At 47.2% G+C, this 27366-nt stretch overlaps 1 pseudogene; it reads left to right on the top strand.

Moving 5' to 3' along the window:
- Window positions 1-8624: 8624 nt before the first annotated feature.
- LOC133768035 (ubiquitin-like domain-containing CTD phosphatase 1) overlaps window positions 8625-27366 on the top strand; it is a 51123-nt pseudogene continuing 32381 nt past the window's right edge.

The raw sequence follows: 27366 nt of genomic DNA on the forward strand, positions 1-27366 counted from the left end.
CTAAAGATAATGTTTTTGGGGGAAGGAAGCAAATATTTTACACCCCAAATTCTATTAGGATCCCCTGACCACCTATTATCCCATCTGATTCCTCACAGAACCACAGGCAGGTCCTCCTCTTGGCACACTGGGCACCTGCCTCTCAGGTTCTGTGCCTAGTGCTATAGTTTGGGTGTTGTTTATTGCTCTCAAAGGCCATGTGTTGGAGCTTGGCCCCCAAACTGACAGTGTTGGGAGCTAATGGAGTCTTTAAAGGGCAGAGCCTAGCACAGGAGGTTAGGCCCCTCCTTGTGACACCAGCACCCCCGTATCAGAATTCAGAGTCCCAGCTGCTCTGCTTCCAACCCAACTCCCTGCTAATACATCTGGGGGATCAGCCAAAGATGGTCCAAGTGTTTGTACTGCTTCCACCCATGTGGGAGACCAGGATGGAGTTCTGGGTCCTGGTTTGGTCTGTACCCTGTACCTGGTTGTTGTGGCTATCTGGGGGTGAACCAGAAGATAGAAATCCCCCTCCACCCTTCTGCCTTTCAAATAAACAAACAAATCTTTTTAAAAATGATATGAGGCCTAGTGGGAGGCCTTTAGGTCATTGTAGGTGCTGTTCTCAGGTGGGAACATTGGTCTGCCAAAATGAACTGTTTAAAAACCCTAAACCTGGTCCTTGGGACACTCTCAGGCCTGTTTATGCTGTAATTGCCATTCCTGCGTGCACTTCTACTGTTGTCATCCCCAGGAGGTGATGGCTCCCTGGGAGACCCCACAAGAGCCTTTTGAATGCTGTTTGGACCTTTAACCTCCCAAACTGTGAGCTAAATGAACCTCTTCTTAAGCCACCTCAGGAATTTCACGATTGTAGTACAAAACCAACACACCTGGGTGATGACCTCTTGCAGCTTTGATCTGGCTTCCACGTGGCTTTGTTGTTGCATAAACTCAGAAGGGAGATGCTCAGTTCCCTCAGAGTCTATGATTTTCATGTCCATTTTTGAACCCAAACAAACCAGTAATGAACTGCTTTTTCCCTTCATGCTTCTGGATACAGCAATTCTAACTCTCCTTATCGATGTGAAATCATCTAGCAGCTTCAAAAAGTGTCAGGAAATGTGAAGAAGGAAGAAAAGCATAAAATTTACATATAAGAACTTACCTTGGGGCAGCCGCTGTGGTGTAGTGGATTAAGCCGCCACCTGCAGTGCCGGCATCCCATGTGGGCACCAGTTCAAGACCTGGCTGCTTCTTTTCCTGTCCAGCTTTCTGCTATGGCCTGGGAAAGCAGAAGATGGCCCAAGACCCTGGGCCTCTGCACCTGTGTGGGAGACCCAGAAGAAGCTCCTGGCTCCTGGCTTCAAATTGGTGCAGCTCCAGCCATTGAGGCCAATTGGGGAGTGAACCAGCAGATGGAAGACCTCTCTCTCTCTGCATCTCCTCTCTGTGTGTAACTCTGTCTTTCAAATAAATTAAATAAATATTAAAAAAAAAAAAAGAGGCTGGCGCCATGGCTCACTTGGCTAATCCTCCACCTGTAGCGCCGATACCCCAGGTTCTAGTCCCGGTTGGGGCACCAGGTACTAGTCCCGGTTGCTCCTCTTCCAGTCCAACACTCTGCTGTGGCCCAGGAGGGCAGCGGAGGATGGCCCAAGTGCTTGGACCCCTGCACCTGCATGGGAGACCGGGAGGAAGCACCCAGCTCCTGGCTTTGGATTGGCGCAGCGCTGGCCATAGCAGCCATTAGGGGAGTGAACCAACAGAAGGAAGACCTTTCTCTCTGTCTCTCTCTCACTGTCTATAACTCTCTCTGTGTCTCTTTCCCACACTGTCTAACTCTGCCTGGCAAAAAAAAAAAAAAAAAAAGAACTTATCTTACATCAGTTGACCTACCTAATAGATTCTATTACAAAAGGTATAATGATGTCTGATTGAAAGAACACTATGAAAAAAATTAAAAGTATTACTTCATTTTCAATAAATCATAAATTTTAAAAATGCTTTGTCAGAACTTTTTTTTTTTTTTTGACAGGCAGAGTGGACAGTGAGAGAGAGAGAGAGACAGAGAGAAAGGTCTTCCTTTGCTGTTGGTTCACCCTCCAATGGCCGCCGCGGCCAGCAAGGCGTGGCCGGTGCGCTGCGGCCCGCGCACCACGCTGATCTGAAGGCAGGAGCCAGGTGCTTCTCCTGGTCTCCCAGGGGGTGCAGGGACCAAGCACTTGGGCCATCTTCCACTGCACTCCCTGGCCACAGCAGAGAGCTGGCCTGGAAGAGGGGCAACCGGGACAGAATCCGGCGCCCCGACCAGCACTAGAACCCGGTGTGCCGGCGCCGCAAGGTAGAGGATTAACCTATTGAGCCACGGCGCCGGCTCTGTCAGAACTTCTATCACTGCTCATGTTTGTAACTCAAATGAAAAGATTAAAAAAAATTTAAAGAGGGGGCTAGTTCTTTGGGGTTATTTCAGTGACCACAATTAACAAGGCTAATTTATAGCTTCAGTGCTCCAACTTAATTCTAGCCTGCCTGGTCCACCCCTCCTGGCGCTGGAGGAGGTGCCTGTACCCAAGGTTGGTAGTGCCTCGGCACTTCACATCTCAAAAGCACCAGGTCCTACAAAACTGTGGATCAGGAGCCTATCACGCTCACATTTGCAGATGGCTTACGTTAGAAATTCATGTCAACCAACAGGACTCACTTATTTCATTCAGTGAGTACCTTTTGAGTTCTGTTCCACGTGGTTCTCCGTTCACGCTGATGGAGATGATGCAGTGACCAGAGGATTTCTACCTTCAGGAGTTCTTAGTAGAGAAAAGAGAGGGAAAAAAATGCAAGGAAAAAAGCCACTAATTTTCATCATTATCAGGAAGGAAATGAACAGAGTAACAGAGGGGGAAATACTTGCAGTAGGGTACTAGCTTAGACAGCATGTTCTTGAGAGAACGACTTCTCTCTGAGGAGGGCACATTTGAGTTAAGACAGATCTGGATCACAAAGCTCCTGCTCCAAGGACTGGTACAGGATGTTTGAGGGACAGAAACTCTGCCTGGGCTTGGCTTGAGCCTTCATAAAATGGGGAAGGAGGAGAGAGACAAGGTTGGCCTGTAGTGAGGGAACACAGGTGGTCATGAAGAATTCTCATTGCCATGGGAAGGCACAGGACAGTGCTGTAACGAATAACTAAATTTTAACATCAAAATATTGACAGTTCCTATACCAAGAGGTCCAGATGCCTGCCACGTGTCACTACTTTATCTTGGCAACTTGAGAAGCTCCTGCTATTTCAGCCTCTGAAGGTAGGAAAATTCTGCATCACCAGGAATGGAGTACCTTCAGGACACGAACCCTATCTTAGGATACCAGACGGGACTACTTCCTTCTCTTCCCTCTTGGTCAGGAACCAGGAAAGGTCTTCCCCTTGGTTATATCTGAGCAAGTCCACAGCTCTTGCCACTAACCTGGATAAATGGTTTGCCCCTCCAGATTACAAGATGACCTGCCACTCTGATCTGGACACCGCATCCCAGGTTCTGGCTATGTGCAGAGAAAACCAAACTGGTAAGGACCCGCAAGTTTCCTATTTGAAACATCAGGCCTGGAAGCAGACTGTCCATGAAACAGTACATGAAGAATGCAATGATTTCATGAATTTCTCCCCTCTGTGTTTGTCTCCTATATTGACAGCTTTTTGAACACAGAAGATCTGTTTATTTGAAAGACAGAGTCATACACAAACACACAGAAAGAGAGGGAGAGAGAGAGAGAACCTTCCATCTACCATGTCATTTCTTAAAGGGCTGCAACAGCCAGGTTTGGGCCAGGCCGTAGTCAGGAGCCTAAAACTCCCTCTGGCTCTCTCACGTGGGTGCCAGAGCCCCAAGCACTTTGGACATCTTGCGCTGCTCTCTCGGGGGCATTATCAGGGAGACAGGTGGACGGCCCCATTGATGACTTTTTGATAGCTTCTGATACTACACTGCGTGCTCATCTACATCCAGCCTAACTTCCGGCCACATGGTAGTTGAAGGGAAAGGGGACTGACTGTATTTAGTTTGCAATGGACTAAAGATATATTTTTGTGAGTAAAGATCCTATTTGCAGAGCTGACCACTTACACTGTCAAGAGCTACAAATACAGGGACCATCAGGGGTCTCCCTAAAACATCATTTAATATGCATGAGGTTTCTTTCATGCATGTCCTCCTGAGTCTCGGGACACAGAGAGGGTTAGTTTGGGATGCTTATGAAGCACTTGCTGATGAAGAGGAGCATCAAATCAGGTCTGATTAGAATGCTATTCAACTTGAAGATGAGCTCACACAGCCTCTGTATGGCTTTGAGTTGGTACAGTTAGAGGATCAATGCCCATTGAAAGGTTGCTTCTCCCTGTTCACACATGGAACCTAGGAAAGAATGGGGCAGATCTGTGTCTTTTTCCCCCAAGGTTTATTTAGTTAATTGAAAGGCAGAGTTACAGAGAGAGAGAGACAGAGAGAGAGACCAAGAGAGAGATGAAGAGATTTTTCTATCTGCTGGTCACTCCCCAGGTGGCCACAACAGCCAGGGCTGGGCTAGGCTGAAGCCAAGAGCTGGGAGCTTCCCCTGGGTCTCCCACATAGGTGACACGGGCTCAAACACTTGGGCCATCTTCTGCTGCTTTTCCCAGGCAGGCCATTTGTAGGGAGCTGGATCAGAAGCAGATAGCCAGGACACGAAATGGAACCCATATGGGATGGGATGCCATGTTGCAGGTGGCAGCTTAACCTGTTGTGCCACAGTGCCGGTTCCTTGATCTGTGTACTTTGGAAATTTATATTCATTAAATAAAAGTTTAAAAAAAATGGGTGAACCTGTAGACAATGACTGCTTTTCACAATCAGCATTAGCTGAACCATTGTATGTTTTAAACCCTGGTTGATTGGGTGGATTTATATGAATGTATGCATTTGGCAAAGTTTCCCAGTTGTTTTTTTTTTCTTTGCATGGGAGGGAAAAAAAGAAACCTCTCAGCAAAGGCCAAGGGAATGATTTTAGCTAAGACAGAAACTGCTGGGGCCTCTGAAGTAACCCTTGAAATAATAGTAGCCAGAGCCAGAAAATGCAGTCATTGGAAAGGCCGTGCCTAGGGCCACCCAGGGAGCCGCCCTGGCATCTTGGTGGCCTCTTCTACTTAAGAGGATGTTCAAGTCCTAGATGCCTTCATGGAGGAAAATATTAGGAAGGAATAAGAAAATTATGGACAGGCCCCTAGACATTGAATAGAAGAGCAAATTCTTTTGAAATTACTCAGAAATAAAGTAATTAAGTTCCTTTGAAATGATCTCTTATCTTAACATACAAAAGAGTGCCTTGGGGAGGGAAAAAAAATCTTAGCCAGGACACATAGTCAGATAAACTCTTCACAGGCAGATTGCTGCAATAGATTAAATAGATCTAATTAGGTCACCTTAGCACTTTGATCAGGGAGAACATTTTCCAAGTATGACATTATGTAGTATTTATCTGTAATAATTGCAGGAAAAGAAAAGAACCCAATGTTGTAGGTGCCTGCACTGTGGTACAGAGGGTTAAACTGTAGCCTGCAATGCGTGCATCCTATATTGGAGCATTGGTTTGAGTCCCAGCTGCTCTGTTTCCAATCCAGCTCCCTGAGAATGAGCCTGGGAAGGCAGCAGAAGATGGCATGAGTACTTGGATCTCCGCCATCCACATGGGAGACCTGGATGGAGTTCCTGGCTCCTGGCTTCGGCCCTGACTGTCTCAGCCACTGGGAGTGAACCAGTGTATGAATGATTGTTCTCTGTTTCTCCTCTCTCTGTCACTCTACCTTTCAAATAAATAAACCTTTTAAAAAACTTTTTAAAAAGTTTTATTTTTACTTATTTGAAAGACTGACAGAGAAGGAAAGAGAGAGAGAGAGAAATAGAGAGATGGATCTTCTGTCAGTTGGTTCACTCCCCCAGATGGCCACAATAGCCCGGGCTGGGCCAGGCCGAAGCTGGGAGCCTGGAACTCCATCCAGGTCTCTCATATGGGTGGCAGAGGTCCAAGAACTTTTGTTGCTTTCTCAGGTGTATTAGCAGGGAGCTGGGTTAGAAGTGAAACAGCTGGGACATGAACCAGCGGCCAGATTGGATGCCAGCACTGCAGGTAGCAGCTTAACCTGCTGTGCCACAATTCTGGCCCCATAAAATAAATCTTAAAACAAAAAGTGTTGTAGAAGCTGCTGTGGGTGTACATATAGACAAGCACCTAACAGTAAAGGGGTGAGTGTCTCGTGCGGTCTCTTGCCCTTGGTTTGCATCTGCCAGCCACAGAGTCCTGCGCTGCCTTGTTCTGTACCAAAGGTGCTGACTCTTACGAGCTTGCCTGGAGCTAGGAGACCAGAGTGGGAGGAGAGACCAGTCTGGGTGCTTCTCTCAGCTTCACCCCTTACCTCGCCTGCATCTCCCCCGGTGTCTTCTCCAGTGGCTGCCTCCATGGCTGCAGTGCTCAGTGCCATTCCCCTTTGCCCAGCTCTGTAGGTGAGAACACTCTCTGCTCTCGCTGACTGCTGGATGTCTCACCACCCCACCTGCTCTCATCACTGTCACCCTACCCACACCTATCACAACTGCCCTTTCCTTAAATCCTCTCCACTTCAGCTTCTTGAGTTGAATTCTTTTCCTGCCAGAATGCTGACCCATACAGTCTTTTTTTTTTTTTTTTTTTTTGACAGGCAGAGTTAGACAGTGAGAGAGACAGAGAGAAAGGTCTTCCTTTGCCGTTGGTTCATCCTCCAATGGCCGCCGTGGCTGGCGCGCTGCGGCCAGCACACCGCGCTGATCCGAAGGCAGGAGCCAGGTGCTTCTCCTGGTCTCCCAGGGGGTGCAGGGACCAAGCACTTGGGCCATCCTCCACTGCCTTCCTGGGCCACAGCAGAGAGCTGGCCTGGAAGAGGGGCAACCGGGACAGAACCGGCACCCCGACCAGGACTAGAACCTGGTGTGCCGGAGGATTAGCCTATTGAGCCTTGGCGCCGGCCCCCATACAGTCTTAAGGACATTTGCACAAAAAAAGACCACAACACTATTCTAAAGCAAATGGCTAGAAGTACAGAGCCCCTGGGAAGACTCAATGCATTAATGTGGGAAATCAAGTGACATTAGTATAGCGCACAGATAAGCAGTTGGTTGCTCTCTTCATCATTTTTAGCCAGAACTCATGTTCTTTATTTTACAAGGTCTGGGTCAAAGCCCCCAGATAACCAGGATAAGGTTTACATGGCTGGGGATCCAGCAAGAATGCAACAGCAGAGATTCGCTGTAGCAAGTTTTATGAGCTGTGTTAAGAGAGCTTATGATTGATTCTAGAAAACATTTATTAAAAAAATAGAAACAATTTTTGGGTTTGTTTTTCTCCCAGTCTGTGAGAAGGTATTCAAGACAAGAGAAAGACAAAAAAGGGGCAAGGGAGTGGGGGGAGGGGGGTGGGAGAAAGAGAGAGCTACTAATATATTCTTGGATTTCAACCAGGGTTAAATCCAGTCTCTTTTTTCAGAAAACAGAATAATTTCACTTGCAGGATGACTGCCAAGATTTTTGCCTTGATAAAAGGGTGGCCTCTGTGGATACTTCATTCACAGCCTGACACTCAGAGGGGTTTCCTGAGCGCTGTGTGTGTCTTAGGGATTCCACGTCCCCACTCCAGGTCCCCCAGCCCCCACCGTGACCGGCTTCATTTTTTTTTCCCAGGGCCCTTCCCACTCCCTGTTGTTTCCTGTGAGCACTGGAGCTTGCTCTCTAGAATGCAGGTCCAGGAGCCAGGTGTGCTGTGTGCTGAGTCAGCGGTGCCAGTCAGGAGCTGCAGGAACAGGGAGCTCCAGCAAGGCCAAGCACCCACGTGGGGGCTCCTCCTGAAAAGCAGCTGGCGGAGGGGTGTGGACCAAACGGCTGTGACTGCATTTTGTCTCAGCAAGGCGAAGGCACTGCTCTCCCAAAATGACTTCTTGTGCAGACCAGCCTCAGGGCTCCATTCAGATGCTGTTAGTAGCCTCAAATCAACTATCTCTTTCTCTCTTTTGGGTGCTGAGTTTTCTTCCTCTGAAAATAAAAAAGGAGAGCCTCCAGATGGAGAGCCTCACATTGTTGGCACATGGAACAAAGCTCCCCCTTGGGGCAGGCATTTGGCCTGGCAGTTGAGAGGGTGGGCTAGGATGCCTGAGTCCCCAGCAGTATCTGGGTTCGATGCCCAACTCTGGCTCCTGACCCCAGTTTCCTGCTCCGGCACATCCTACGTGGCAGGGGTGCTGGCTCAGGTACTTGGGCTCCTGCCATCCAAGTGGGAGACCTGGATGGAGTTCCCAGCCCTGACTGCTGTGGGCATTTGGGGAGTGAACCAATGGATGGGAACTCTCTGTCACCCTTCCACTCAAATAAACAGAAATTAAAAAACACAAAATCCTCTGCTGGAATTTATATTGGTGAGTCAGAGTCTAGTGCAGACTGACAAGCGAGTAATCTTCCATGTTACCACTTTAATTTCAAGCTTCAGAGGTGCCCATTTCTGTTGTTCAAAGGGTTTTATTAAACATTTGTGCGGGAGGGGAGGGGGCTCCGTGGGCCAGTCCGCTTCATTATCTCTGACAGAGCACACAGATGGGACCGAGCCAGCAGAAGGCTGAAGATGCCATTGACAACGCCGAGGTAAGGCAAGCCCTCCCAGACCCGCTCACAGATGTTCCAATCTTTTGGGATCCCTCCTATAATCATGCATTTCAATGCACAACTAGCGGATACTCCCCAGTCATTAAACCACCAGCATTCCAGTCACACACACACACCTTCAACTCGCTCCATATAGTTCACGTCCACTGTTGCTCATCTCACCAGCAAACCTGCCTTCATCATCACGCTCCCTCTCCGTCTACGCGGAGCCTCAGGCTGCCAGCAGTTACTCTGCCAGCTTGGATGCACAGTGTGAACCCAGCATTCCACAGAAGCCTTCAGATAGCAGAGCAGACAGTAGATAGCACAGCACCCAGCCTCTAGGGACAGAGCTCACACTATTAAAGGCAGGAGTTGTAGGAGAGCATGGTGGAAAGGGCGGTCTGTGGGGGCTTGAGAAAAGAGCACCGGCTCACACAAGGCGGTCAGCTCAGCCAAACAGTATTCCCACTGCTGAGCCTGTTTGGTTACCAACGGGGTCTCCAGCCTCAAGAGCAGCCCTGTGGAAAGACTTCCAGTAGAGTCCCGCAGGGCATTGGGATTAATAAAGGAGTAACAGGAGGGTGCTGGTGGCAGAGAAGGGGCAAAAATACACAGTGGGCCTGGATTCAAACCAGAGCTAACTCACTGGCTCCATCCCAGCCTCTTTCACCCGTAAATAAATGACAGGATCAATCAAAAGCTATTTGAAAGGCAGAGTTAGAGAGAGAGAGATTTTCCATTTGCTGGTTCACTCCCCAGATGGCTGTAATGGCTGGGGCCAGGCCAAAGCCAGGAGCCAGGAGCTTCTTCCAGGTCTCCAGGTCTCCCACCTGAGTGGCAGGCATCCAGCTACCTGGCCTGTCTCCTCTGCTGCTGAGAGCTGGATCAGTAGAGCAGCCTGCACATGAACCGGCACCACGTGTGGTGGCTTTACCCACCACTCCACAACACTGGCCACAAAAGCTTCTTAAGAATATTAGTAGAGGGGCTGGTGCTGTGGTGTGGTGGTGGGCTAAGCCTCTGCCTGGGTACTGGCATCCCATATGGGTGCAGGTTTGGGTCCTGGTTGCTCCTCTTCCGATCCAGCTCTCTCTGCTATGGCCTGGGAAAGCAGTAGAAAATGGCCCAAGTCCTTGAGCCCCTGTACCTGCGTGGGAGACCCGGAAGAATCTCCTGGCTCCTGGCTTCGGATTGGCGCAGCTCTGGCCATTGTGGCCATTTGGGGAGTGAACCAGTGGATGAAAAACCTCTCTCTCTGCCTCTGCCTCTCTGTAACTCTGCCTTTCCAATATAAATAAATAAATAAATAAATAAATAAATAAATAAATAAATTTTAAAGACTCTATCAGTAGCATGCAGCAGAATCGCAGATCCTGTTACTGAGAATGGCAGGGTCCTTGTCTTCGTGTAAGAAAGAATTCAGGCATGAGACAGAGAGCAGTGGAAAGCAAAGTAGCAAGGTTTATTAGGGTAAGGACATCCGTAAGAACAGATGGGCACCTCTCCAGACAGAACCTGAGAGAGAGAGTGCCCAGTTGCTCAGACTTGGGGAGAAAGAGGTTAGTTACATGGTGGAATTGAGAGAGTACACCTGGCCAGGCCAGGCGGCCGCTCAGCAGAGAGGCAGAGGGCTGAGCGTGCAGTCCGGTTGAGGCGGGGGTGGGGGTGGGGTGGGGGGGTGTTAAGGGGATGGGTCTTGCCTCCTCACCTCTGCTCTTCCTGGAACAAAGGACTCCCCCCCTCCCCCCCAAGATTCATAGGATGTTTGAAGTGCAGATACTGGGCTGCACCTGGAAGGTTATCAGGCAGAAGGGGCGGGACCCCCACCTGGCAGGCCATTGGGATGATTTTGAGATGCATATGCTGGACCTAGATGTCAACTCTTTAGGCCTTTGTCACACACACACATAAGCTCATATCTGACTTCCTACCTGACAGTCCCACCTAAAAATCCTAGCAGAATGTGTGAAGTTGCCTGATTCAGTATAGGAAGCCTGGGAAAACCTTAAGGCAGAAAATGCGAGGCTAACAATGCAGAGGGTAAGCTTCTTCGGTTCTCAAACCACAGTCTCTGAGAGGGGTGAGACGGCATTGCTCAAACAGCAGCCAAGGAGAAGGGCAGAGCTGGGGTGACCAGGTCAGAGAGGGCCACTTCCACCGCTCACGCCCCTGCGCTCCACAACCAGCTGGGGGTCTTTGGGAATTCCAGGGCCTGTAGAAGCCACCTCTAGGGCGGAGGAGCATCTATCTTTGATTCTTTGTGCAGACCACAGCCAGCTCCAAGGATGAAAGGATTCCCCCTTCTCTCTATCAAGTTCTTTCTTCCTTATCTAAGAACTTTGTCCCTCTTACCCTAACCTACGCCCCTGCTCAAAAAAAAAAAAAAAAAAAAAAAAAAGGAGGGAGGCCAGCTCTTCTTTGTTATACAAGGGGCTTCAAAGTTTGTGTAATTAAGACAGTGGGAGACTGGATACTTGGCCTAAGGGTTAAGACTCCCTCATCCCACATCAGAGTACTTGGGTTTGACTCTTGGCTCTGGTTCCTCGTTCCAGCTTCTTGCTAATGCAGACCCCAAGAGGCAGCAGGTGATGGCTCCAGTACCTTGGGCCCTGCCACTCACATGGGAAACCCAGATGGAATTCCTGGCTCCGGAGGTGACCACTGGGGGCATTTAGGGAAGCTCTCAGCAGATGGGAACTCTGCTATACTTTGCTGTTTTGCAAAGACTATAGATAGCCTCCCTGGTCCTGTAGACAGTGAGGAAGCCAGGGCCCAGAGGAGCATGTGACACAAAGTACCAGTGAGGGGTTAAGTCAGGGCGGGGGGAGGGGGAGACAGGAAGCCATCACCATGGCAAAGAAAGGAAAATAGCAGCAGCAACAAAACCAAGAGACTGACCCATTTTAACCTAGACAGGGATCAAATGGTTCCATGTAAACTGTGATTTTCGCTGCTGCTTCCTCAGCCCTAGAAATTATGCTTTTCTTTGAAGAGCTGATGTAGCACTCTAAATGATACAGTCAGTACAGAATTCTGTGTTCTGTTTCCTGGTAGGATGGTAATAGAGACTGGAAACATATCCTAAGGTCTAATTCTCAAGTTACATAATTAGTAATTGTACAACATGCAAATTTTTTTTTTTTTTTAAATGTTCTGCTACCAGATAGCATTTCACAAGAGGCAAAGCTGATGTTGTGCTGGGGTTTTAAGTCTTTGAGGGACTCTGCCTTCTAGGGCTCTGAGGCATTATTGTTTGTTGTCTGTCTCTTCTGTTATCATTACCATTGATAACATTTGACCACTGGAAGAGAACACTGCTTAGAAGCTGGGGAGTCAGAGAGTGGGAGGGAGTGGGGGAGTGGCACTGACAGTCTCTCAGGGCTACAACTTCCTGAGAAGCCCTCCAGAAAGGTGGTCAAGGTGGTCTTCTCCAGGGGGAGACTTTGTGGTTGGATTTTTCTATCGCTAATTTACATGAGACTCCAATGAGTGTTGTTATTCACTCTTTGGTGAAGGATCCCATGGAGAGGAGGGCAGAGCAAATGAGCAAAGGAAGCCAATTAGATCAGTGAGAAATCACTACATCTGTGATGGAATAAATCCGTACATTCCCTTTTCTTCTTTTGGTTTCTCAGTTTTGCAATTCTTGTTTTGCTTTTTTCTTTTTCTTTCTTTCTTTTTTTTTTTTCTTTCTTTTTTTTTTTTTTTTTTTTTTGACAGGCAGAGTTAGTGAGAGAGAGAGAGATGGAGAGAAAGGTCTTCCTTCTGTCGGTTCACTCCCAAAATGTCTGCTACGGCCGGCGCACTGCGCTGATCTGAAGCCAGGAGCCAGGTGCTTCTCCTGGTCTCCCATGCAGGTGCAGGGCCCAAGCACCTGGGCCATCCTCCACTGCCTTCACAGGCCACAGCATAGAGCTGGACTGGAAGAGGAGCAACAGGGACAGAATCCGGCACCCCACCCAGGACTAGAACCTGGGGTGCTGGCACCGCAGGCAGAGGATTAGCTTAGTGAGCCGTGGCACTGGCCTGTTCTTGTTTTCCATCCACAGACTCAACAGATGAAGCCATTTCAAAAACTTCACAGAAAATGGAATGAAAAAGTTAACTTGGCCGGCGCCGCGGCTCACTAGGCTAATCCTCCGCCTTGCGGTGCCGGCACACCAGGTTCTAGTCCCGGTCGGGGCACCGATCCTGTCCCGGTTGCCCCTCTTCCAGGCCAGCTCTCTGCTGTGGCCAGGGAGGGCAGTGGAAGATGGCCCAAGTCCTTGGGCCCTGCACCCCATGGGAGACCAGGAGAAGCACCTGGCTCCTGCCATCGGATCAGCGGTGCGCCGGCCGCAGCGCGCTACCGCGGCGGCCATTGGAGGGTGAACCAACGGCAAAAAGGAAGACCTTTCTCTCTGTCTCTCTCTCACTATCCACTCTGCCTGTCAAAAAAAAAAAAAAAAAAGTTAATTTGGTGCAAAAAAAGTACACATTCCTACAAATGAAGGGTCTTCAAAAAGTTCATGGAAAATGTGCACTGTAAAAAAGAAAAACTATGCATGGATGTTAAATATTTTTGCACCAAAGTCAGCAACTCTTCATCCTGTTTTCCACAAATATTTTGAAGTACTTGTATACCAGAATGTGTAATTTTACAGTTCACTTAATAGGGCTGCCCCTTAGCTCTCTAATCTTCCTGAAAATCGACTTTCAGCTCACTGATCACTTCAGGAGACTCACCGGGATTGGCTCCACAGGATCTCATAATTAGGAAGTTAGGAAGCAACTGGAGTCAATGTTAGTAAAATGGCGCAGTCTTATTTATGGCGCAATCTACACCCTGACACCATCCTAAGCTCTAGCCCTGGCACCATTGCTGGAAGCCAGTTGGTTACATGCCCTGATCACCTATGTCAGCCCCACCCCCATCCTAATGGGATTCACTGCTCTTACTTCTCTGCCCAGTCCCCGCCAACAAAGTTTTTAAAGGACCTGCTCCTAAGCTTTCCTTCTCTCTCTTTTCTTTCTTCGCCCCTTCCCTCCAGTCTGTCGGGTTTCCTCCAAGAAACCCTTTCCTTTACTCTGGTGGCCTTACAGTCAAGACCTTTTAAAAAGAAATAGTGCCCTGAAATAAAGAGAAAGTTTTAAAAAATTTTTATTTCTTTTCATTTTTATTTCAAATGCAGAGAGACACAGAAAGACAATGAGAAAGAGAGGTCCTCCAACCACTAGTTAATTCCCAGTTCTCACAACGACTATCACTGGAACAGACTAGCCAGGATCCAGGAACCCAATCACGGTCTCCTTCGTGGGCGGCGGGGACGGAAGTACTTGAGCCATCACCTGGGGCATCCCAGGGTGCACATTAGCAGGAAGCTGGAGTCAGGAGAGGAGCCGGGGCTTGAACCCAGGCACTCTGATCCTGAATTAGTGCGTTCCAAGAGGCGTCTCAACCCGAGGAGAAGTTCCTGTTTAGGGAATGGCATCTTGGCAGAACTAAAGGTTCAACTATTGTTTCCTTAGGGGGCGTTTTATCTCCTCTCTGGAAAGCAAGGAGGAATCTCTTTGAAGGTGGTCAGGCACACTCCTCCCTCTCCCCCGTCACTCCAGGCAAATACACTGACTTTTGGCCTCTTCTCAGCCCAGGACGTCCCGTTCTTGAGCACACACGGGAAGAGAGGAGAGCTTCTACTCACAGGTCTTTCAAAGTGTTGGCAACTGCGGCCACAACAAACAGTCCACACGGAGGGCACACTGGCCTGCCTCACACGTGGGAATTCAGGCCAATTCAAATATTTCCGAAACACCTCTCAGAGCCAAGTGCTGGGCTGCACACACGAGGCAAACACAGCAGATCTCTACTCAGGCTGTTTTTAAACAGCCCTCTCTATTAGGATTTTACCCGGGTTTACATAAGAAGATCAATGGCTTCCGGATCTCTGGTTATAAAGAGGTCTAGTCTCTTGAGATTTTCACTGTGCACAGAGGACTCGATCCTGTGGCTATGCCATTGAATGTAGTTTAGTATTATGCTCTGAATAATATCATTAACACTGAGTCTAATCAATGTACAAGTTGCTTCTACATCCATGCTGTCTGGTGTATGGCAGGCATTGTTCAAATGAGGAATGGATGGATGTTAATTGATGTGATTTTCAATGCATTCAGACGACTTGCCAATGCTGGGGAAAAGGGTGATGTGGACTCCTCTAGGGTGTCAAAGACGTGGCGCACTGTCCAGATGAAACTGCCAAATGTCTACACTTAGAATAACATTCTCTCCAGATTTTCTGAAACGGTCCCCATTTCTATTAATTTGCCCTCTTATGACCATAAACACCCTCATACTTGCCATATTGGGTACTCTGTATACTTGATTTACAGTCAGTAATTAAAACTTGCTGTTATGTTGTAATTTTTGGTACATATCCAGACCTCTTACACATAAAAAGAGGTCCTAGATCACTCTCAATTTGTGAGGCTGCAGCATATTCTCTATATTGTTTTAAATGCCAAATTAGGTTACAAAGTTGTGTTGATTTATATACCAATATTTAAAAATGTAATACCTGTAATCCCCACAAAATACCATGTACTATAATTGTGCTATTCAAATAAAATTTACATAATTCTCCATGTGCACACACAAATCCACCCCCGACTCCCAGTGAGCAGTGTAGTTTGTTACTGAGTTGCCAGTTTAATGATGCATAAACATCTTTCAGTCTTTTCTTTGGATCTCCATATTTTTGGCCGGAAGTTCCTTTGGAAACCACATTAAACATCTAAACAGGAGATGCGGAGCTGCCCTCTGGCCTCCAGGTGGGAGCCTGGAGAATGGATGTTAATAAATCATCCTGAAAATTTGCACAGGCCTCGAGTCAACTGTCCGGTCCAAGAGAGAAAGCACATTCGCGGAGGGGCTGGGACCGCTGCCTGCGCTCTGCCCTTTTCTGGCCTGGCTTTGGGACTCACAGGCTGGGAAGGGCTGGGAGAAGCCCTGCAGCCTGGAAACAATTTCACAGACTGGGACACTTTTCAAACCAACTGCACGGTTGTGAGAGCCTCCAATATCGGCTTTCTCTTCCAGGGTAGCCTTTAAGAGACTCCCGTGTAAAGTTCCGATAGAATGCGCCCTCCACAGCGCCCTGCCTTCCCACCTGCCGCTGATGTGGGCGTCCTGCGGAAACTAGAGCGAATCGCTGGCCCGTGAGACAGGAAGTGAACTACTTCCCAAACCCACTAGAAGAACACTTGTAAAGGCAAAACGAAAGCTCCCCGCCGAGCCGTGGATCACCCGGCCCAGCGCTGAATAAGAGACGGATGTTGAGTTAGGGAGGTTTGTCAACATGGGAATGGAAAGTTTTCTTTTTATGTATAACTGCATTTTCAATCTGTCCTCACACGCTCTACTCCTGAGGCATCAGCACTCCTGGAGTTAGGTTAAAAGGTTTCCTACTCAGGCCGGCTTTCTGACTAGCAGTTAAGCCACAGGTTGGGATGTTCACATCCCATATCTGAAGGACTGGGTTTGGGCAGTTCCAGCTCTGCTTCTAATCCAGCTTCCTGCTAACGTGCACCCGGGGAGGCAGCAGTGATGGCTCAAGTATTTTGGTCCCTAGTAAACAAAGTAGCATGATCTCTCTCTCTCTCTCTCTCTCATATAAAATAAAAAGGTTTCCTACTAAATTAAGGAAAGGAACTAGAACATGGCATAGATTGGAAATAAGACTTAGGAATTCCTGTGTGTTCCTTCTCTTCCACAATCCCTCCATGCAAACAGGGATTGGCAATGGTTCCATAGACTATCTTTTCTCAGTTGCAAACACCTCCACTCCCCCACCACTCCATCCTCATCAACAGATGATCAGGGTCTGGGTCATTTCATCAGGGAAGCCACTCCACACCTCCTCCTCAGCCCCACATTTATTTTAGTGATTAAAGAATGAATGGGGTCGAAAGCAAGGGATACTCATTGTTTGAGATATCATTGAATAGCCTGAAATACAAATGTACAAGAGATCTTCAAAGTTTTCTCGGCAAATGCATATTATGAAGAAGCTATGCATGCATTTCAAAACTTTTTGTAAGAAAACAAATTTATCTTTTCATTTCACTTTCTACAAATTTTGCAAGTACTCTTCTATTGACCAAGCAGTCTGTCTGTGAGCTTTCAGTCAGACTTGTGTTTATAGCAGTGAGGAATAAACAAAATTTCCAGGTATTTATCAGTGTTAACAATTTTATTGAGCACTCAGTTCGTGCCAGGCACATCATTATATGTTCTTGATATATGGATTTAACTTAATTTCCCCCTTCCTTCATGTGAACAAAATAAGGTTTAGAAAGGGCAAGTGACTTTTCCAAGGTCACACAGGCAATCTGGATGCACATAGGACTCAGATCCATGCTATTTCACTCAAAAAACCAAAACAACAAAAAGAGAAATCCTCATAGCATTTATTGTTCATTCCAGTCATTTGTGATTTGACATTGTCTAAAACAGGTCAATTATTTCAAGCTTTATAACTCCACTAAGGCTGCGAATTCTTTGAGGTCAAAGATTGGAGATTCTATTTGCTCTTCAAAGTCCTGACAAAACAATTTGCCTAACATAAGCAATTAATAAATACATGCATTAATAACTTGAAATGAGGAGGGCTAAATTACTTGCTACCAAGTGAGCGGGGAAAAATGAAACCCCTAAAATGCGAAAGGAGGAGGGGTTGTTTTCTCCATTTCCCAGGGAGTGAGCTGCACTTTCAAAAGGCCAGTTCCAGGTCTGTCTGGAACTCCAAAAGCGGGAAATGTCATCGTGGGGTTAATTAACTTTCTGAAATAGCTCCCTTTGCAGACGAAGAGGCCAGTGCAAGTCGAGGACAGCATCCTGAATATGTCAGTGGAACTGATTCCAGCAAAGCCCCAATGTAAATGAAGCTCAGCTCACCAAAGCCCTGGACTGTCCAACTTCACAGGCTCATCCCTTTAATCCTCTTGCTCTCTCCTGAGGGCTCATAACTTCGGCAGTGGCTGGAGCGCAGGAGTCAATGAGTACAACAGGGGCTGGGCGGCTAGATAAGCAGCAACAGCTTTGAAGCAAAGACCCTGCAGCAGAAACACCTAGGACCCAGGAGCCGGCTGCAGGCAGATTCAGTGAGCTGCGGCCTAGATGCACCAACATAGCCCCATAGGCAGCCCTGGAAAAGGCCTTGCTGTTTTCCTCCCCAGGACAGGAAGTCGGGGGGGGGGGGGTGTCTTCACTGCCCCCTTTCCGGGAATATGCCCCAGACAAGGTCACACATGCATGCACGCAACTTCCCTAACCATGTTCAACTCCTGTATCCCAGTGTAAAGACACAGCTGCAATGCCTCTAGACAGGACTGGGCTGCGGTCCAGTCTTCTCTGCAGGCATGGCTGCACCCAAATGAGTATAGAGTGGGAAAAGAACACCACCATGTTCGAGTGAGTAAAATCCCCTCCCCCACCCTCTCTCGTAATTCAGCAACAACTCTCATCTAGATTTTGGTACCTCATATACACAGGCAGAATATGTCACCCTTTAAGACATGTTTCTAGGGGTGAGGGAGAGCACTCTTAACACCTGTCAGGTGTCATTTTCTGGCGATAATTAGTGGCCAAAGGCAGAACCCAAACTTTGGATGCTGCTTCCCTTACAGACCTGGGTGCCAGCCAGCAGGGTCTTAGCCAGCAGTGCACATCTGTGCTCAGGGCCCCAGGCAGGAGGGTGGGGAAAGCTGCCCCCCCACCAAATGCTGCCTTTGTGGACCGCTGGCCCTCTCTTTGGCTGAAGCTAAAGCGTGCCATGGAGCTCGGATTTCGCTCACTGTAACATGATGCACTGTCATTAGGGACCTGATGCTGTGTCTGCAGTTGTGAGAATGAAAATATTTGCTCCTTACTCTGGTCACCATCTGTCTGTCACCTTTACTTCTGTGCACATGCTGGCTTGCAACTGCCGCCGCAGCCTTTGTGTGTCCCAGGACTTCCAAAACAGACTAGTCATCAGCTTCCTGTTTGGAGTGTTTTGAATGGCCCAGGACCATCGTTGTGAGCGGTTCATCGCCACAAGCACATTCTACTTTAAAAAGTTTGCTTATTATTTATTTTTGTATACTTAAAAAGTGACAGAGAGAGAAAGACAGTTCTTCCATTCTCTGGCTTACTCCCCAGATTCCCACCTGAGTCAGGGCTGGGCCACGTCAAAGTTAGGAGCCTGGACTCCATTCAGATCTCCCACATGGATGGCGAGGACTCAGGATGCATAAACAGGGAGATGGATTGGGAGCAGAGTAGCCAGGACTAGAACAAGCCCTCTGATACAGGATGAGTGTGTCCTAAGCAGCAGCTTAACCTGCTGTGCCATAACACCCCCTCACACACAACACGCCATTTTCCTTTTTTTAAAAATTTTTTTGACAGGCAGAGTTAGAGAGAGAGAGAGAGAGAAAGGTCTTCCTTCGTTGGTTCACCCCCCAAATGGCCGCTACAGCCAGCACTGTGCCGATCCAAAGCCAAGAGCCAGGTGCTTCCTCCCATTCCCATGTGGATGCAGGGACCCAAGCACTTGGGCCATCCTTCCCGGGCCACAGCAGAGAGCTGGACTGGAAGAGGGGCAACCGGGACAGAATCCAGCATCCCAACTGGGACTAGAATGCTGGGGTGCCGGCGCCACAGGCAGAGGATTAGCCAAGTGAGCCACGGTGCCAGCCAACATGCCATTTTCTACAAGGCCACAGTTGTGTATGCCTCCCATGTGTCCATGGTGAGAACCAACAAAAATAAACAAAGATTAGAAATTAAAATATGATAGGTTAACAAACCCACAGTATTCATGACAGCTTTCAAAATAAAACTAGGTGGATTGACAAAATTATGCATGCTTTCAAAGAAATCAACTGGAAAACATAAAACAGAATTTGTTCACTAGTTCCAGATAACAAAGACATGGCAGGAGAGGGTAACTCTAAGTAGTAAAGGCCATGGGAATTTAAAAATATCTGAGGGTGTGTAGCATTTAACAACACAAATTTCAAGAAGAAACAAGATGGTAAGCAATATATTAATGACACTGGTTGGGATATGAATAAATTAGACCTCACTTAAAAGCATGGATCAATCATAAATATCCAAGTCTGGGGAATAGGCACCTTAGTCATTAGATCCAGAGAACCAGAGAAGACATTTTTCATTTAGTGCTGGCAAAAATATAGGCCCCTGGTTGCCCAGTGAGTTGCTCATTCCTCTTATTCATCATGACTTAGCTACCAAGGAAATTCCCCAAATATGAGAGAGAGAGAGAGAAGAGGAAGAAGAGGGAGGAGAAGGAGGAGGAGGGAATTTATTGGGGAAATAGCTCACTTGGTTATGGAGGTTGAGAATCCCACAACAGGCGCCTATTTTGAAGCTAAACAACCAAGGAAGTTGGAGGTGTGGCTCCATCCAAAGGCCTCAGAACTGAGGAGGCCAATGGCATGAGTCTAAGTCTGAAGCTGAAGGCCCAAGATCCCAGGTGGGGAGCACTGATACTAGTGTCAGTACTACAAAAGCCAGAGAATCTGAGTTCTCACATCCAAGGATGGACAGGAAATGATGTCTCCACTCTGGAAGACAGAGCAAGGAGACACCTTCCTCTGCCTTCCTCTCCCTACTGGGCTCCCAGCCGATTGCATGGTGTCCACTCTCACTGAGAACAATTCTTCCCCACTCAGTCCACCAGCTCATATGCCCATCTCCACTGGAGACAGCCTCACAGCCTCACAGACCTACCTGTGGCAGTCCAATCATTCTATCTAGATGCCAAACCACCTGATTTCCCTTTCTGCAGAAGAGGGGTGCGCCCAGTGCCTACCGAAGCATTATTTATTGCTTTACCAGATATCTGGCACTTCCTTTTGAGTGTCAAGTTGACATTCAACATCAACAGTCACATTCTGAACAAAACAAACTGTAGCCTCGATACCCTATGACCTCCTGGGAAGGAGGTACAAACAGATTTAATGGAATGATGTTGGGACAGAGAAGGGAGTAATCTTTCATGAGCAGCTGCACAGTCGAAGGTACAACATACACAGGGAATGAAACGTTCAGGTGTGATTCAGTCACATGTAGAGGGGTTCATGGTGGAAATCCAGGAATTGGGTTAACAATCAAATCTTGCAGGAAGAGGTATCAAGTTTCTAGGCATACAGGAAAATAATAACACCTGGAATTTTCAGGCTATTTTTAAGCCTTTTTGCTAAGAGTTTCACAAATTTTGTTTCCCTAGATCTTCAAAACTAGTTAGACTGGTATCATTATCATCCCCCATTTTTAGATGGATAATTTTCAGAAATGATAATTCTTGACACTTGACAAGTAGTGATATGAACCAAAGGTCAAGCTTTTTCACTCTGTAGAGTATGATTCTCCAACATTCACCCCAATCTTTTCTTCACTGGACACATGTGATGGACTTAAGAGTAGTCCTTATTGATCATAGTCAATAGGGGTTAAGTTACTGACTAGTGGTGGTTCCAGAACTTAGACCAATCAACATGTAACATTTCTCTATTACATTTGGTGATGCAAAAAAAGCATTTGACTTAAATTGGTCAAAGCAAATTAATAGGAAAGACTTGAGTTCCAGATACCAGGGAGGAAATAGTCTCTCTTTGCCTCCATAAGTGAATAGAGAAGCATATGATTACTAAAAGCCACCATATAATCAAGCAGAGAATTTACCCTAAGGTTAAATCTTCCTTGTAGAAGGCTGTGTGGAGAGACTGAGGGAACCTGGGTTATTGATACTCTAATTCAATGGTGGGATCAGCAAACCTTAAGGCAGTCCTACCTCTGGACTTTGTTGCATATGAGCCAATACCCTCACTGTTTAAAAACTTTGAGTTGAGTAACCATTCCCTGCAAATAAAACATTCTAACCAATATTTACCCCCTGAGTCTTCCCCAGAGAAGAAAGGCAGGAGTAATGGGAGCCCTTATAGATGACTTCACTCATATAAAGAAGTCCTTTGTGTGCCCTTTTCATAAATGAGAAGGACAAAGTCCAGCAAGTTAAGTAACTTGCTCTGGATTACACAGCTAGTCATTGATAAGGCTGGAATTTGTACCTTGCAGGGTTTGACACCATCACTTACATCCTTTCCAACATCACAATGGAAATCTTGGCCAATAATGAAAGGTATGCAGATTATAGTCCAGTCCCATGCAGAAGTTAGGCAAGAGTTCACTGAGGATAAAGTCTAATAGTAATCTGGTATTCACAGAATGCCAGTCACAGCAAGGAACATGCGTGCTGAGCAAAAACAGCCCCTTGTATAGCTGGGCCAGTGTCAGGAGAAGGGAAGGCAGGACGTGGAGGCTAATCCCTGTCACTTTCGACACTGGGTGAAAGGCCGAAGCTTAACTTTGAGCATCCACCGAACGGCATGCATGAGGCTACTGGTCAGGACAGGTCGGGACTGACTCAGCCACCAACCAGGAGCACGGCAGAGGCAGTGAAGCCTCTAGAAAAGATAGAAGATAACAACAACAATAAGGAAAGAAAGAACAAAAGGGGAGGGGAAAGGAATTCTCAGATTTTACACAAAGTGACTCCTAATTGTTAGTTTATCTGGAAAGACCCATTCTCTCCCTCTTTTGCCAATGTGGTACCATATTCAAGTTCTTACTTCTGTTTCTATTGAATTTTTATATGTAAAATATCATTTCTCACAAAGCAGTTGCCAATCTGTCCTGAGTTCTTGCTCAAAATTTACCTTTTCATCTGAAAAGTATTAACATATAATGTTTTTTATGTAAATTATATTTTACCTAAAATTGTAAACATAAAATACAATTATAGGTAAAACATCAAAATTATATGTAATTATAATTAATAATAATCAATATGATTATCTGAACTACTAATGTGCTATGGTAGCTGCTTACCTTTCTTGATCTCTGCTTATTCCAGAGCTGCTGCATGTTGTTGCTGACATTGAACCCTGTGGTATTCAGGGAGCACCATTCACATGGATTCTCTTCAAATGCAATGGTATTCAATTTGCAGATACTCAGTGGCCTTGCCTGTTTCTATTAACTCCTTTTCATTTTTATCTTAAGAATGTTTTCCTTAATTGTGTTAGTGTCAATTTTTGCTATTAGATGTGGGGTAGTTTGGGTGACAGTAACCCCTCTAGTAGCCAGAAGAAAGGGAAATATCCAGCTTTGGTTTCAGACATGGACTGGAATTCTGAGCCTGCCACTTCCTATTTAGTTGGCCCTGACCTAGTTAACCAACTGAGCCACAGTTTCATCATTTATAAAATGAATAGTATCAACCTCATGGTATTAATAGGAGGCCATGCGTTGAATGAGGTATAATGTATCAACATATATTTAATTGTTACATTCTTACTAATATTATCAAAATCTCTGCCATGGAGACATAATTCTCCATAAACATCATTCTCTTTTCAAATTTCAGTTTCAAGCTCAGTCCCTTCTTCCCTGGTCCACCAGATGCTTGTATCCTAAGTGAAGCATACCCTGTGCCAAATGTTTTCCAAACTGGTAGCAGTTGAATTTTCAAAGTATGGTCCCTTCAGACATTCTGTTGGAGGAGAATGGAGAAAAGTTCTTTAGTCAAACACTGGCAAAGTACTGCATCCTTTACCAGCTCTTAAAGATTCCCCTTGCTCGTTGGCACATGATGGAAAGCTTTGAAAAATCTCCCTCCAAAGAAGTTGTTTGAATTCAGAACCTTTTTTCAGGCATTGCACATACAAATATGATCATGGACTCTTCTTCACATTAGACAATTTAATATTGCATTATTGTGTTCCGTAAAATATGTATGGGGAAATGTTGGATTCAGTGTAGGAGCTACAAAGTCAGATATCAGCAGGGAGGAGGGAGCTGTAATCCAAAAGGTGACACCAGAGAGATGAGATACAGGGACAAAATTCTCTTGCAAAGCAGGGCCACAATATGGGTTTAAGGTTGTGACTTAGTCAATATATATTATTCTCTGTGATCAGAAAAGGAAAAGAGTGAGGAAGGAGGAGGAGGAAAGAGGACAACTAGGAAGAGCAAAAGCTTCCACCACTGGGGGCAGGCGTTTAGTGCAGCAGCGCTTAGGCTGCCTGCATTCCATTTCAGAGTGCCTGTGCTTGAACCCTGGTGCCTGTGCCAGCTCCATCGCCCTGTTAACACACACCATGGGAGGGTACTTGGGTCCCTGTACTCACATGAGAGGCCCAGATTGAGTTCCTGGTTCCTGGCTTTAGCCTGGCCCAGCCCCAACTCCTGAGGGCAGTTAAATAGTGAACTAGTGAATGAGAGATTTCTTCCTACCTGTCTGTCTCTGCTCGCTCGCTCGCTCTCTCTCTCTGCTTCTCCCTGCTTTTCAAAGAAGTGAAAATCAATTTTTTATAAAAGCATTCATCCTATGCCAACCATTTACTGAGCAACTATGCAAAGATGAATAAAATTGTCCCTTGATTAACAGAGAAAGAAAGCAGAAACAGAAAGGCAAAGCGTGTAGGAAAAGAAAGACAATAGATTCTAATCTCTTTTCTAAAAGAGAAAAGAAGGCAGAGTTAAGGAAAAACTTGTTGGGATGCAGCAGTGATAAGGATCCCAGTGTGCTCGCCCCACACAGGCTGCTTAGGCAACCTGTCTTTAAGGACATGGCAACGCCTCAGCAAATGAATTGATTGTCGTTTTCTGTATAAAGTCAATTCTGCCAAAAGATTAAAATTTCAGTTCAGTAAATAAAAGAAACAATAACTAAATGCATTTGAAATTTTCAGTCATTAAAGGGTAGTAAATTTGCTAATGGCAATATTGAAAGAGCAACGGTATCAATGAATATTCATGACATATTTCTGAAGAAAATAAAAGGCACCAGGTCCTGAAGCAGCACAGCACTAATGCTGACACTGGAGGGGAACAGTGTTTCAAGTGTGCCTTTGAAATGTGCATTGCACTGCATCATCTCATTGGCAGAAAGTTATGAACAAATTGACTTCCGTGAGGGAAGATGAAGGAAAAAAAAAAAAGAGGGAAATCAGAAACTGCACTCGTGGGCAGGCTGAGCACCTGGGAAGCCTCAAAAACGGAAATATTTGAAATATTAATGTGCTCCACAGGACACTGCAGCTTGTTAGTGCCACCTGCTTTCCTTCCTCCTCACCAATACGTCTTGAGCTTCTCTCCAGCTTTCCTTAAAGAAGGAAGGTCCCAGGTCTACAGTCTCATCTCCAAAATATCCTCCTCCTTTAGGCTGAATTTTGTATTGGTTTTTGTATTGTTTGCATTCATTTGCTTTTTACTTTGTAAAACCTGTTATTTTCACTTTTGTTTGAAAGGCAAGGAGACATACACACACACATACACACACACAGAGAGAGAGAGAGACAGATACAGAGAGAGAGACAGAGAATAATCTTCCATCCATTGATCCCCTCCCCAAATGCTCACAACAGCCAGGGCTGGGTGAGCAGCCCTAGAATTCCATCTGAGTCTCTTACATGGGCAGCTGCTCGGCGCCGCTCTCGTCCAGCAAGAAACCGACACCGGGCGTCTCGTAGAAGAGCTCTTTATTACTCAGGGCGCGGGAGATCAGACCTCGATCTCTGGCGGGCAGGAACTACTCGCACATCCGGTGGTCGGGGCATATATACGCAGTACACGTCACGAATCATATGATTACAAGGCTGTGTCAGGATAGGACAGCTCAGGGGTAGCGCGGGAAACTTTGCCGGGGAAGAAGAACCCGGAAGCAGGAAATCAGCGCCATCTTAGCGCTGCGGTTCCTCGGGTTTGGTCCCCTACATCTCCCTCCTTTTTATTTTCCGCAAATCAGCCTCCGACGGCCGTGGCGGCCGGGATATCAGCGACCGGACAGAGAGCAGAGGTGCATGCCCAGTGTGCCGGTGGGCATATTGTGATACACCAAAGGTTCGGCCGCAACCTTTGGCCTCACTTTTGCCCTTAGTTTCCCTTTTTCTGGGACGGGTTGGGACCACCCCCGTATGCACATGCATATACTCTCCCGAGGCCCCCGGAACCTCCGGGTGAACGCTCGCTGCGGTATCCTTGATCTCGCATGCCTCGGTCTTTTACTCCCGGTCGGAGGACGGGGTTATGCCCAATTGGGGAGAAGACTAGGGACCAAACAATACGAGGAAGGCGGGAGTACAATGCGTCAGGAGGGGCGGGCTAGTCTTCGGTGGGGGCACGGTCATAGGTCATTCTGGCGAGCTTGGTCCTGAGGACCTCCACCATCAGAGACATATATGGGTGCCCCCACTCCCCAACAGACGACAGAAGGGCTGGAGTGGGCGGGGCAAGGGGCCTGAACAAAAGGTCCCGAATCGAGAAAGACAGGCCGCAATGCCGGTGAAGGCAACAGCGACGCAGTAAAATAAGTGCGGTTTTGATAGGTGCATGTAGAGAATGACTTGTAACAAGAACTACGTACGGACGCGAGAAAGGAGGAGGAGCATGGGCATGGCGGTGGGGGACCACTCGAGGGATGGGGGCGAGGCTTGGGAATGGCCACGCAACCCCAGGATACCTTATAAACGGTTTTGTCCCCACAGTCAGTCGAGCTCAAGGGGTGTATGCCTCGTAGGCTGTCTGCAGAGACTGGGCAGCTACAGGGATTATTGCGGTACTGCAAGTAGGCCTGTTGTCGGTGGGCAGGGGCATCTAAGCCTGCATGAGAGCTAGGGAGGAGGATAAGACCCAGAAAGAGAAGGGCGACGGCCGGTTTACGGCCCAACATCCTCAGGAGGTGGGTTGAGGTTTATTAGCCTCGGGGGAGGTATCACCCGTTGATGACGAGGGTGGCTCCTCCGGCGGTCGGTCTTGTGGCGAGGGTGTTGGTTCTTCTGTCGGTGGATCCGCTTTCCTCACCAATCGCTCCGGGACCCAAAGGGGTTCTCTTCCCGTCTCCTGTGGGAAAACACAAACTGCGCCTCGGTTCCAGCATAGTACTGGGTCCGGGCCGTGCCATAATCCCGTAAGGATATCTTTCCAGCGGACAAATCCTCGTGCAGGGGGTTCCTTTATCATGTGTCTTTCAGCGGGGGGCATAGACTGATCCGTCAAATTTAAAAAATTTAAGGTAAATAATGCGAGGGAGAGGCGCATGCGGGGTGTCTTGCCCGCTGCAATTCCCTCCTTCTGCTTAGAAAGGAAAGCCTTGAGCGTTCTGTGCGCTCTTTCGATAATACCCTGACCTTGGGGGTTGTAGGGGATTCCGGTCTTATGTTGGACTTGCATGCGTGAGCAAAATTGTTGGAATGAAGTGGAAGTATAGGCAGGTCCGTTGTCGGTCTTTATAATTTTGGGTTTGCCCCATGCCGCCCAAGCCGCAAGACAATGGCCGATGACATGGGAGACACGCTCGCCGGTCTCCAGAGAGGCATAAATAATTTGGGAGCACGTGTCGACAGACACGTGGACATATTTTATCTTTCCAAACTCTGGAATATGAGTGACGTCCATTTGCCACACATGTCCTGGCAGGAGTCCTCGGGGGTTAACTCCTAAAGATGGGACAGCGGTTAAGGTAGGACAAGCTGCGCAACGACGAACAATATCACGAGCGATTGCACGGGGGAGGTTAAATTTGGCGGCAAGTGTTTTGGCATTGACATGAAATTCCGAATGAAAGTAGGTGGCTTGTTGTTCAGG

The sequence above is a fragment of the Lepus europaeus genome, chromosome 10 (genome assembly GCF_033115175.1).
Source record: "Lepus europaeus isolate LE1 chromosome 10, mLepTim1.pri, whole genome shotgun sequence".
Lineage (NCBI taxonomy): Eukaryota > Metazoa > Chordata > Mammalia > Lagomorpha > Leporidae > Lepus > Lepus europaeus.